General features: G+C 42.1%; 1 protein-coding gene across 8 annotated transcripts in view; it reads right to left on the minus strand.

Annotated features, from left to right (window-relative positions):
• ATXN1 (ataxin 1) overlaps window positions 1-13,386 on the minus strand; it is a 395,770-nt gene that overhangs the window by 232,990 nt on the left and 149,394 nt on the right. For all 8 annotated transcript variants that reach the window (XM_080806347.1, XM_080806344.1, XM_080806349.1 and 5 more), the window contains one exon: window positions 5,117-5,245. The gene's annotated coding sequence lies outside the window, so the exon portion shown is untranslated. The remainder of the gene's footprint in view (window positions 1-5,116; window positions 5,246-13,386) is intronic.

Genomic DNA, 13,386 nt, shown 5'->3' on the forward strand with positions numbered 1-13,386 from the left:
ATGAACTCTACGAGGAAAAAAAAAACAGCATTAATTCGAAAGGCACTCCAGAACACTGACCCTTTGATATTTCTCTTTCTACTCACTGCTTACACTTGGAACACTGCAGTGTGCCAATGTCAAGGGCAGCATCAATGTAGTCGAGAGGAAAGGATTTCTGCAGTTTTCCACCTCAGGGTCCCAAAGACAAAATGGTAGGCTTTGGAGTCAAACATTTTCTTACATGTTTTCCTCCATCAGGTGACATAATAATCTACCTTATTTCATGAGGTAAAGGAACTATGTGAATGTCTGTGCATTGACCAAAATCACATGATTTATAAGGCTTTCAAAGAATAAAGTGCTTTACACGGGAGTCTGGTAAATTATTTTAGAAACTCAAACACACTCCACAATAGTTTTGAAAAGCTAGACCTACATCTAAAACACTATGTACTCTTGAGTCTTTGTCTCTACGTTTTTCATTTTGCCATGAAACACATCATTAAGTGTTTCAAAATAAATACCTTCTCCCAAACTGGCTATGACTTATGGAGGCTTTTTTTTTTTTTTTTTTTTCAGGAACTGGAGTGGAAAACGGAAGAACAGATCGATGCTGGAAGATAAGTTTGGAGGAGATGTCTATTTTAAATATTTAACGAATAGCAATAGGGTTTTCTTAACCGTGGAAATGTGCGTTGCTGATGTACTATGCGGAATGCATAGTATATGCATGTGTTAGATAGTTGGGTGGGTTGGGTTGGGGAGCGGGATAAGCAACTCAACTGGGCAAGTCAAAGAAGGAAAAAGCATTTAGGTAAAATATATGGTAGAGGTTTGAGCCACAGAAGAAAGCCATTGACCAGGGAGAGACAAAATAAAGAAAAAGCCACCCCCACGCCAGTGATAGTCAATCCAAAGCCAGAAATGAAGCTTCTACCAAACCCATGCTGGAGGCCAAAGAAGACAAAAGAAATCTCTGAGGGGACTTTATTATTTACGAGAACAATAAATCACGTGGGAATGGAGGGAAGAAGGTCAGAAGAACCAAGAATCTTGTTTCTGGTTTCAGTCCCAGAAACAAGAAGAGCAGAAGGCCACCCGATACTGCAGAGGCCAAGATGTGACGACCAAAGAGATTATTTTGATCTGGAACTTTTGTCCGTTTCAAGTTAACCAAGTAAAGTTAACTACGCTTGTGTACAGAAGATAGAATTAATTGTATACTTAATCTCCCCTTATAACATGAAAGACGGTGGATAAGGTAAGAAAAAGGATGCGGTTAATCAAAATTAGAATAAGGTACATGGGTTCTCGTAAATCAACCCCTCCCCCCATTCTTTGGGTCATGGCTGAACACAGCAAGTGCCGCATCTACCGTGGCCTCCCAACTCCTCTGTCTAGCACGTTCACAGAGTCGTAGACAACAACATATTCATTCCACGATGGTTTAAAATATGGCTTGCCAATCACGGGCACTATTTCGATTACCTACGTTGAGATCAGTAGCTGCTGGAATGTTCCCGGCCCTAACCGGGTGCATCCAAGCAGAGTACCACAGCAGCTGTCTTCTCTCTCCACTTTCTGCTCTGTTTCCAATCCGGTCCTGCTGTTAGTAACCACGACCTCACTGTCAATGGCCGACTGTTCTCTGGTTCTTTCTGCCTTTTAGATCAACAGGTCTTTCTCCGTTGGGTTCTCTCATTTCAGATGCATTCTCTACCTCCTTTTAGAACGGCCCAGTTCAGCTCTATGTCCAGCTGAACTAGGTTATGATGCTACGGAGGGTGCTGCCCTTGGAAATGTGAACACCCTTAGGGCAGGCTTCCTGTCTATCTTGTAACATTCCCGGTCTCTAGTGCTTAGACCCATACCCGTACATAGCACCCATACCAAAGAGGTGTTTGCTGAATGAATAAATGGGTCAAACAGGACTGAATGGAGTTAGAATGTGAAGACATGGTCTCAGCCTCTTACAGTTTGCTCTGTACCAGCAGAGTCCTCATCACCGCACAGGCCCTGTGGGACTCTACGAATTGAGTTTTCAACAGTGGTCTTGACCTGGTCTTGCAGACAGATTCCCTCCGCAATTGCAAAAAATGGTTTGGTTACAGAGATAAGCAAAAAGGGCCGGACCACAGGTGTGAGGCCGCAGCACAATGGAATATGATGGGATAGTCCCCCCATCTTCCGCCTTCCTGGAGAAGGTAAAGCCCTAGAAAATCCACACGTCTGTGTTACTGCAGCCCAGCCAGTGATCTACAGCAAGAGAACGGTTTCTTCCTCGCTGTTTGAGTTCCTATTGATTCTGTAGTTCAGGAGGAGGCCAAGTGCTATCCAAATACCAAATGTTCCATACGGCAATGCCATTACCGTTCTCACCACCGTGACGTCTAGCCTTCCTACCTACGCCCGTGAGCTGCCTCGCTGAAGTCTGGCAGGACACTGCGAACTCTTTCCCTGACCCATATTTGCCGACGCCCTTGTTGTCCTCTCTCCCTTTATGAACTCACTCATCTAATCAAAATAACGATGTATGTGTACAAACACAAGTTGCATTTTCTTATTCGCTCTCACGATCATTTACAGGAGAATAATTTATGAGCCATTAAAGAGGAATTCTTAAGCTAAACTGTCTTAATTAGGAACTCAGAGGTTCCTCCTCGTATTGAAAAATACTGAGCTGTTCAAATTAGACTGTAAGCGTGGGCCAAAGCAAACAGGCAGATTCACACGCAAGGGTTGTGGGGCAGGCCAGTGGAGAGCGTTAGCGGAAGCTCGCCCAACGGCCTTGTGTTTGTCTCGCCAATGCCAAATCATCTGTTGCCTCTTTTTCCTTCTATTTTTCAACTGACTGATGTAGCTGAAGGATGGAGGAACCGCACAACCCCACAGGTTTCCCTTCTGTGTTTATGTGGGATGAAACATATGCTTCCTAACAGCTGGGGGGGGGGGTCTCTCACTGTACCTTCTCGTTCATTTAATTAGGGAAAGGAAGCTTGTTTATCATGGGGGAAGAGACGGGGCTGGCGGCTCACGCACGGGCCAGATGGAGATTCTCCACGTGCAGCTCAAAGAGGCCAGGAAGCCTGCCTGCCCCGCGGGGCTCACTGGGGCACAGGAGGAAGGCAGCCTGCCCTCATGCAATGGCTGCTCCCAGGGTCCCACGGGCCAGAGGACATCAACGGATGTCACCGCTCTGTGGGTGAATGGCTCTCTCTGACTTGAAGACTTCGGTCGGACACTTGCTCCAGAACTGCAATGACTCCATTAATTCAAATTAAACCCATTTAGAAATATATTACATTGCGGGGGGGGGGGCGATGCCAGAGGAGGATGAAAAGAAAGAGGCAGAAGAAAAAAATAACAATTTTTGTATGTGTACAAACAAGACTGAGGTATGCTATGTTTAAGCGTCGTATTTTGCTTTCTTTTTCCATTTACCATAAGCGTTTTCTACTACCATTAAATATTGTCCTGAAATGGGATTTTTTAATAATTTTCAACATTTCACCTATGTTTTGTTGCAACCACACCCAAGGAAGTAAGTACTATTATTCTTCAAATTTTATAACCTAAGACACTCGAGATGTGAAGGAAGTTGCCCAACGTCACACCTCAGGAGAACAGCAAAGCTGGAATTTGAATCCAAGAAGTCTGGAGCCTTCTCTGTGGTGATATGCGGCCCCTGAATCACATGGAGCTGTCATCATCACGTTGACTCAGGCTCCCGACGTTGGGCAGGTGCATGCATAAATAAATATGCACACATACCTATACTTTAATTTCATAATAATTTCAGACCCATGTTTAATGTGGGCCATGGGCAAATACTTCCACTAAGAAATGAAAAACTATGTTTTCCATTGAAAAAGAATTGCTATCTAGTGATACTGTGGTTGTCTAAAAATACTTGGCCATAAAAAGGGGGAACACTCGGAATTCTCTAGGACCCTTCCGTGCCTTCTTCTTTAAAGTATTATTTCGCCAATGTCAAAACCTGGTGAGTTTTACTCATGCTACTGTCTATCGGAGGAAGGTTCTTCAAAACAGTATGAATTATAAATTTACAAATAAACACCTCCTTGCAAAAAAAAAAAAAAAATAAGACAGATGGGCGCCTGGGTGACTCAGTGGTTAAAGCCTCTGCCTTCGTCTCAGGTCATGATCCCAGGGTCCAGGGATTGAACCTCACTTCGGGCTCTCTGCTCAGCGGGGAGCCTACTTCCTCTTCTCTCTCTGCCTGCTTCTCTGCCTACTTGTGATCTCTCTGTCAAATAAATAAATAAAATAACATAAAATAAAACAAAATAAAAATAACACAGAGATACCATTTCTCATAATCAATTGGCAAGACACTTTGTTTTCAAAATTCTCAGCACTGGCAAAACTGTATGGAAACAGGTACTCTCATATACTGCCTCTGGAAATATAAACTGGTATGACTTTGTAGAAAAAATGACTTGGCAACAAGTAGTATCAAAAAGTCTTAAGACTTGAAAACTTTTAAACTCTCCGATTTACTGGTAAGGCAGTATCCTAAGGAAGTCACTAGTAATGGCAACTGATATAAAGCTACAAGAATATTCATGGTAGCATAAAAGCCAAAAAAAATAAATTTACAGGCCCCCTAAATGACCAAGAGAGGAGATCAATTAAATAAATTTTAGGATACGCATTCAATGGTCCACTGTATATAATCATCAAATATCATGCTGTAAATATATATCCATTGGTATGAGAAGACGTTCATTATTACATATTCAAGAAGAACAAAAAAGTTAGGTAATAGTACATATTATATTATTCCCTACTACCGTCGGATGGTCGTCTCTCCCAGCTGAGGTTATGAACACCATCATCAGAATTCTTTCTTATCAATGCTTTATCATTCATCCTAAACAGTGATCTCAAAATAATTAGAAGCTCTTTTCTTTCCCACAAAAAAAGCCAGGGTTCCATTTTTATAAGACAGAAAGAATGAGGACCCGGAGAATATGTGAATCTCTAGGTGTACGTTTATGTAGTGGGTTTGTGTGTGTGTGAGACCAGGTAGGCAAACATCGTCAGCACTACCTTGGGAAACTTACGCTAAATGACGGTTGCTTTCATAGTTAAAGATCTGGGAGGTGTTTACCTGTACCATGTGCTTTCATCACACTGGAGAAACATAAGCAGTCAGTTCCTTCCCGGCAGATCTCTCCACACAGATTTTGCTGGAGTGGAAGGGGTGGCAGTTGAGAAACTCAGGGTAAAATGGCTAGACCTGTAATTATAAAAACAATTTCCCACTGAGTGAGGCAGCTTTCTGTGGCCTTCATTCACATCAGCTGAAGTCACAAAAAAGAGAAACATAGTTGCATAATCTCTCTCATGCCGGCTTCGCACACCCACACCCACAATTCTTATGGCAGAATGTCAAGAACTCAGCAAGCAAACCCACGGCTGGTCCTCATCTCCGGGGATGGAAGATTTCTGGCCATCTTCTAAATTCAGGGATGTCCCCATCGAGATGATGTCGTTCTCTCCCCTCCTTCCCTAATGATTCCAAAACTTCAGAGAAATTAAAAAAAAAAAAAAAAAGTTCTCCTCCAGAAAATGTCAGCAACATTACCGAATTTGATGGTCTCTTAAGATTCCTTCCAGCCACAAGGGAAGCAAATTTGGTACCTGCTTTTACCATAACAGCCCGGCATCCGCTTTCGCAACTGTATGTGTCTCTCTGTGGATGGCTGAAGTCTAGCATGCTATTGGTGGTAAAACTCCAAGTTCTCACTAACGTTTACTGAACACTTACTATGTTCTTGGCTTTACGCACATTACCCCCATTGTATGGTACCCTGCAAAGTAGCTAGCAATCATTACTCAAGAGATCTGAGTATTCGGAGAGCTAGCAGGTGTTAAAGCCAGGATTTAAGCCAATACTGTGCACAGAGGCCATGTTTATAATTCCAGGACTGTACCATCTCTCCCAAATTGATCTTGCTATCAACAGGCCTGCATTTATTACAAAAACATTAACTATCAAATTGACACCACCTTATTTTTTCCCCCGAGTTGATACGTTACATAGGTCTTAGCATTACTAAGTCTTTTTGGATGTGGCTGCCCTGCAATTTTAATTCCCAAGCGAAACTGAAATCAACATGTTCCTATTTCAATCAAGAGTAAATTCATAGTTATTTTAGTCAATTAAAAATGCCAACTAATTCCAAATCCAGATGTCAAGCTACAAAGGAAAAACCTAAAATCCAAGTCCTCCCTAAATGGCTACATTTTATTGGAAAGAAGACAGATTAACAAAATCAAGAGCCATATGTGAAGCCCTAATTTAAGATATGGAAGTAAAGAAAGGAATTTCTATATTTTATATGTCTGTGGTTTAAAAAAATACTTAAACATTTTTACCTATTTACAAATTCTGTATACTATAGGTTTTCGAATCACTGCAACACAAAACAAATGCGAACACATCAGGAAACCAGCAAAGTTACTTATGGGTCACATATTAATTTCCCTTTTAGATGTGTGTGTGTGTGTGTGTGTGTGTGTGTGTGTGTATTTCTTCGAACTATTTTGGTGATACCTCTGTGTTTTTATGCATGCCTCTCCCTTTGATTAGCATGCCTTTTCCAACTTGCCAACTAGAAAATGCCTACTCATTCTTCAAGGCCAACCTCAAACCTCAATTCCTTATGATATCCACTACCCCCCCCCCACTACCCAGTTTGATGTTTCCTGGAAATCCAAGCAGTGGATTTTGCCCTCCCCTGCTTTCCTAGCTCAGCAATGGGCACCAACATCACCCTGACATCTTCCTCTCCCTAATCATGCCCTATACCCAACCAACCACTCATGGATTCCACCACCAGTACACTGCCCTTCTACCTCTCCCCAACAGCACGGCCCCTGCTCTAGGCCACCAAGTAGCACCACTCACTGGAACTTTGCACTGGCCTTCCAAATGGTCTCCCTGCCCTTGCTCCTGCCACCCTTCAGCCCACTCTCCTTCTTACAGTAATGAAATGACTTTCCATTGAGCTAAATTCCTAATGTGGCCACCAGGGCCCAGTAGGGTCCAGTCCTTGTGCACTTTTGCAGCCTGCACTTCAGCTTTTCCAGCTTTCTTTGAATTCCTAAGAAGCACTTTGCTCTCCTAGGCCTCAGGACCCTTGCACATGATCTCCTCTTCACTAAGACTTCTCCTCAAATCACCCACCTTCTTCAGATGACCTTGTACTCTTTTTTCCTTCAGATCTCAGCTCAGCCCTCTTCTCATTGGGGGAGCCTTTCCTGACCTCCACCAGGTCACTACCTCCTACCATAGGCTCTGATGGAAACACTTTTTTTTTTTTTTATACCAGTCACCTTTCTAATTTTGCCTCTTTTTTTTTTTGCTAGATTCATTGATTAATGCTTGCTTCTCCTACTAATTAGTAAGCTCCAGGAAAGCAAAACTGTGTATGTTCCTGCCCACCCTTTATCCTCAGTATTCAACACATGCTTGGCACATTACAGACACGCCAGTAGAAATCTGCTGAATGAATAAATGAGAAAAGGAAGGAGAGAAGGAGGGAAGAAGAGCATCCCTTATCATAATTTAATGAGTGTTTGCTGAATTAATTTCCTGATGGCTTCTCAACACACAGAATGTAAGGTCCGCATTCCTGCGGACAGCATGCGAGATTCCTTGAGATCCGACCCCAGCCCGCCGTGTCCCTGGTCTGGCAGCACTTCCATCCCTGTGGCTTCCTGACCTGACCAACCCTGCCGTGCTCTAGCTCCTCTCCGTACTCTAATCTTCTCTGTCCCTTTGGCACATCATTGTTTCAAACCCATTCTTTAAGTCTCAGAGATAGGACCCCTCTCTGTGAAGACCTCTCTGGTACTTTCTAGGAAGCCGGCGCCGTCTTTGCCCATTTTTCTACAACACTCTGTAATTTCCCTATTAAAGCAGTTATCAGGGGCGCCCTGGGTGGCTCAGTCAGTTAAGTGTCTGCCTTTGGCTCGGGTCATGATCCTAGAGTCCTGGGATCGAGTCCCACATCGCAGGGAGCCTGCTTCTTGCTCTGCCTGCAGCTCCCTCTACTTGTGCTCTCTCTCTCTAATGAATAAATAAAATCTTTTAAAAATATTAAGCAATTATCATATTTTCTTGTACTTTTATCTTAAATGAGTCCACTTCTCCCAATATACTAGAAGTCCCTTAAAGGCAAGGGACTGTACTATCTCCAGAGTTTAGCACAGCAGCCTATAACACACAGTCTACAAATCAATATTTGTGAATGAACAGAAGAACATACATACATAGATATATATACATGTACAAACATGTATATGCATATATATACCATTACATATACACACATAGCTATTATAATACATACAAATTTCATATGTGCAAAGCTTCAGAGTTGAATATTTAAAATGTTATTTTTTTAAAAGATTTTACTTATTTATTTGAGATAGACAGACACTGAGAGCATGAGTTGGGAGACAGTGGGAGAGTTCTGGAGAACTAGGCTCCCCACTGAGCAAGGAACCTGATGCAGGGCTCGATCCCAGTATCCTGGGATCATGACCTGAGCCGAAGGCAGAGGCTTAACCGACTGAGCCACCCAGGAGTCCCTAAAACAGGTTATTAACATAGTATATTTTAATCATTACTAAATGTGAGATATAATGGTTACAAATTCATCTGTAAAGTGGGCCTAAGAACACCTCCTTTAACTGAGTGGTTGGGGAAAATAAATCATATAAGTAAAATATTTACAACAGAGCTCAGCATTCTAGAAGCACTCCATAAATATTAATTGCATAATCATTATCACTATCAACATTGTCATTAGGGCAACCAAGTTGAATTTACAATCCAAACTTCAAATTTCACAGTTTTATTGGCCAACACTTTTTCCCATTAAAACATTAATTAGCATTACCACCTCTGTAAGGCCATAAAAATGGCTGAAGTTTGCCATCTAGCAAACTAGGGATAAAGAAGAGTCTTACTATAGCTAAAGGACAAATTGTTCTTTCAGTAATCTGCCACATATGTGTAGAGATACAAAAGCCTCAACAGAAGAAAAGTATTTCTATATAAAAATTATCTATGGGGTGCCTGGGTGGCTCAGTGGGTTAAGCCTCTGCCTTTGGCTCCGGTCATGGTCCCAGGGTCCTAGGATCGAGCCCTGCATCGGGCTCTCTGCTCGGCAGGGAGCCTGCTTCCCTCTCTCTCTGCTTGCCTCTCTGCCTCCTTGTGATCTCTGTCAAGTAAATAAAAAAAATTATCTATAAAATCTAAATGATTGAAACAACAAATCTTTTCCTTCCAATGCTATTAACATTCGGCTGAGATGATTAGAAGTGCTTACTACAAATTACTTCTTTTGCTTAAAAAAAAAAAAACAAGATAGAGATACAAATTCATCCCTTTCTTTTAATTACTGGACAGAGTCATGATTTGATAAATAAATATCCATATATACCTAATGAATAGGCCATAGATGATTAGCAAATACATTTCATGTGTCAACTATCAGATGCCGTTCTGATTTAGAATTGCTGAAACGTAAGGACACAGACTGTGCAAAGGAGGGAAAAACAGGCAAGGCAATTTTGTAACAGTTTTTTGGGAAAAAAAATAATGTGAGAACGAACTGTTTACAAGTGTTGCCAGTACACGCTTGAGCGGAATGAACTGGTAATACTTTACCTTAGGAAGCAAACTTTTAATTTGGCCCTTTACTGTTCTTTCTCCCGCATGCTGGCCAAACGGCACAATGAATGCTAAAGTACTGGAATGTAACGTGCCAACATTATTGCATTTTGAGATTTCTGTTCTCAGCTCATCTTTAGCTCTGTGACACAGGAAAAAGCAAGTCAGATTTCTAATTGGGACTCGCTAATTTTTTTTGAAACACACTAGAATTACAGAGCAAAAATATTATAAAAATGCTAACTTCTTAACTTCCAATTGTTTTACCACTAGAATATGAAACTACTCTTCAACTGAGATATGATTCTACTCATTGGCCACAACCACTGGGCACTTTAATGTAATGCAAACATGCTGTTCTTTTTTTTTTTTTTTAAGGTTTTATTTATTTATTTGACAGAGAGAGAGAGATCACAAGTAGGCAGAGAGGCAGGCAGAGAGAGAGGGGGAAGCAGGCTCGCCGCTGAGCAGAGAGCCCGATGCGGGACTTGATCCCAGGACTCTGAGATCATGACCTGAGCCGAAGGCAGAGGCTTAAACCACTGAGCCACCCAGGTGCCCCAAACATGCTGTTCTTTATAACATAATTAAGATGGAAAGGTTGAACAAATTGAGGGGAATAAAGTCTCAATTTACTTTATTTTTATTTGAATTTACTATTAATTTCATTATCATAATGCTTGTGTTTGTGTCATAAAATCCGGTGAAATCTTAGGAATTTATAAGGCAAAATTCCTCTTTATGCTGGTTCATCATCAGTTGGGGATGCCCTTTTCAATCATTCAAATGTTACTCCTGCTTTAAGATACAGCTCAGATACCACTCACCTCACTTCCCCTATGACATGCCCCCACACAGACCCTATTTTTCCAATGTAATGTTTCCCTCTCTCGACTGTGAGGCCCTGAGAGTCACTGACCATCTCTCCACATTTCCCCTAACAACCTACATACGGTTCCTGGTGCATAAAAATGTTCTCAGTCGATACTGGCTCGAGGTGTCAATGATTACACACACTGCGATACTCTCAATGCGGTGGTGAAAATGCCACTAATTGTGATCTAAAGTTAAAGGTTAAAGTTAAAAAAAAATTTTTTTTCCACTTTTAGTGAAATGAAACTCTTAGCATTTTCACTTCCAGATGTACTGACATTACATAAATGATATCGAAACTATTTTAGACAAGAGCCACGCTGCACATTTTCCTGTCTGAGAATTAGTCTGAAAAATACCACGCTACGAGGGGCGGGGGTGGGGGGGGACGCTCTGGTGTCCTCGTGACCAATGCTCAGTTGGGTATTGATTCCACGCACTCATGTAATGGAAATCGAGAGTCAGGCTTCCCCTCGGCACACCAGCTTGTCACACCTTCCTCTGTTCAGCTTCTGAAGACGGAGCTGACGATTCCCTGGGGACGGCTACCCTCCCCTCCTGGACCCGCTGGCCGTGCAGCCGCGATGCGTCTCAGCAGCGGAGAACTTCGGGACCCAACACCAGCCCTGGCGTGCATTTTCCACTTTGGTTGTAATTCCTACTCCCACATGGACCAATTTCTCACAGATCTGCAAGACTGAACCTTTGAGCCGGTGACACTTTGCCTGGCTGTGTAACAGATTACATCATCGCACACGTGCCAAATCCCACCTCACTCAAAAGGCCACATTTTGTTCGGGAGAGAACAGTGGGCAGCAAAAGAGCAAGTTTCTCGTAATAACCCAGCCACGCCGGCTGTCCACATTTGGAACCATTCGTCACTGTTGAGGCAATAAATATGGATTTTCCAAAAGGTCACCAAGCCTTACCTGCTGGGTCCTCTTTCCTCCATCCCCCAAGATTTTCTGGGTGTTCACAGGAAGGAAAGAAGTGGGGGTTTCTCTGTCTTCTAGCTCATTCCACTTAGTGGGTACTGTCAGCCTCGCTTTATACCCCATGCCACCCAAACAGGGATTTCACTGTCGGACTAGACTTCCAACCACTTCTGTGTGATGTCAAGACCCCGGGGACACTACTAAGAAATGGGTAGAATGTGGAAGTAACAAGAAAGAATTCTGACTTACGTTATACATTATCACCTTAAAAATATTTGTATTTTTTTTTAAAGATTTTATTTATTTATTTGACAGAGAGAGATCACAAGTAGGCAGAGAGGCAGGCAGAGAGAGAGGAGGAAGCAGGCTCCCCGCTGAGCAGAGAGCCCGATGCGGGGCTCGATCCCAGGACCCTGAGACCACGACCTGAGCCGAAGGCAGAGGCTTAACCCACTGAGCCACCCAGGCGCCCCAAAATATTTGTATTTTTAACATGTATTTGTCCACATGGTAACAACAGTTAATACTGCTCTGTAATATATAAGGATGTGGCTAAGAAAACTAAACCCTGACATCTCTTCACAGGTAAAAAACAAATTTTTTTTCTTTTTATTTTTTGTATCTACATGAGATGACGGCTGTTAACGAAACTTATCATGGTGATCATGTCACGATATATGTTAAGCCAAACCGTTACGCAGCACTAGGACCCTAAACTTAGACCACTGCCATATGTCAATTCTGTCTCATAAAAATGGGAAAGAACTTTCAATCCAAAAAATATATATTTGTATCATGCACAATTTGAAACCTCCATGAGAATACAAGCCATGTGTATATAATCTACAAAACGTAACAACAGAATGTTCATAAATCCACCATCCTATTCAAGACATTACCAGCAGTGCTACATACCCCTATTTGCAATTTCCTTAAGCCCTTCACCAGAGGTAACCACAACCCTGAATTTTATATGTATCATGCCCTAAAATACACAATTTAATTCTGTGCTTTATAAACCATTCTCTCGGGGTGCCTGGGTGGCTCAGTGGGTTAAGCCTCTGCCTTCAGCTCAGGTCATGGTCTCAGAGTTCTGGGATCGAGCCCCGCATCGGGCTGTCTGCTCAGCAGGGAGCCTGCTTCCTCCTCTCTCTCTCTCTCTCTCTCTCTCTCTCTGCCTGCCTCTCTGCCTACTCAAGATCTCTCTCTCTGTCAAATAAATAAAACCTTTAAAAAAATAAATAAACCATTCTCTTCTATTACATGGAGTCTTCTGGGGCTCAGTTTTTTTCACACCATGCTGTTTCTAATATTTAACTATGGTGTTGCAAATAACTTGTGCTTTATTCATTTTATGGCTGTATAATACTCCCTTGTGCCAATTTTTCAACACTCTACTTCTGATAGATTTAAGACACTTTTAGTTTCTAGTGTTATTTTTAATTTTCCCCCCTATTAGAAACAATGTGGTTTCCATTAGAAACAATACAAAGAAGCCAAGTTTCTCTGGGGTGCTGCCTAAGGATAGACCGGCTGGGTCACAAGGCACGTGAACACGCAGACTTAGCCAACACCGCTGAGCTGTTTTCCAAAATGGCTATGCCAGTCTGTAGTCCTAACAGCAGTGCATACCACCAGTCTTTAAATCATATTAAAATCAAGAAGACCTATTTAATGTAATGCTTTTTAAAATTTTACTTGGTAGCCCCAATTTATCAATATTCACAAAGAAATAAACATCCTACACCTGTCACGTTGGTGAATTTATACTTTACTCTTCACTAACCGTAACAAGAGAGAGCTCCTTCCCAGGATAGGTTTATTTCTCCGCCTTTGAATGTGGCATTAACTGATGATTTAGAGTGAGGATAAATAATCTGGAAG

Source organism: Martes martes (genome assembly GCF_963455335.1).
Source record: "Martes martes genome assembly, chromosome: 6".
NCBI lineage: Eukaryota > Metazoa > Chordata > Mammalia > Carnivora > Mustelidae > Martes > Martes martes.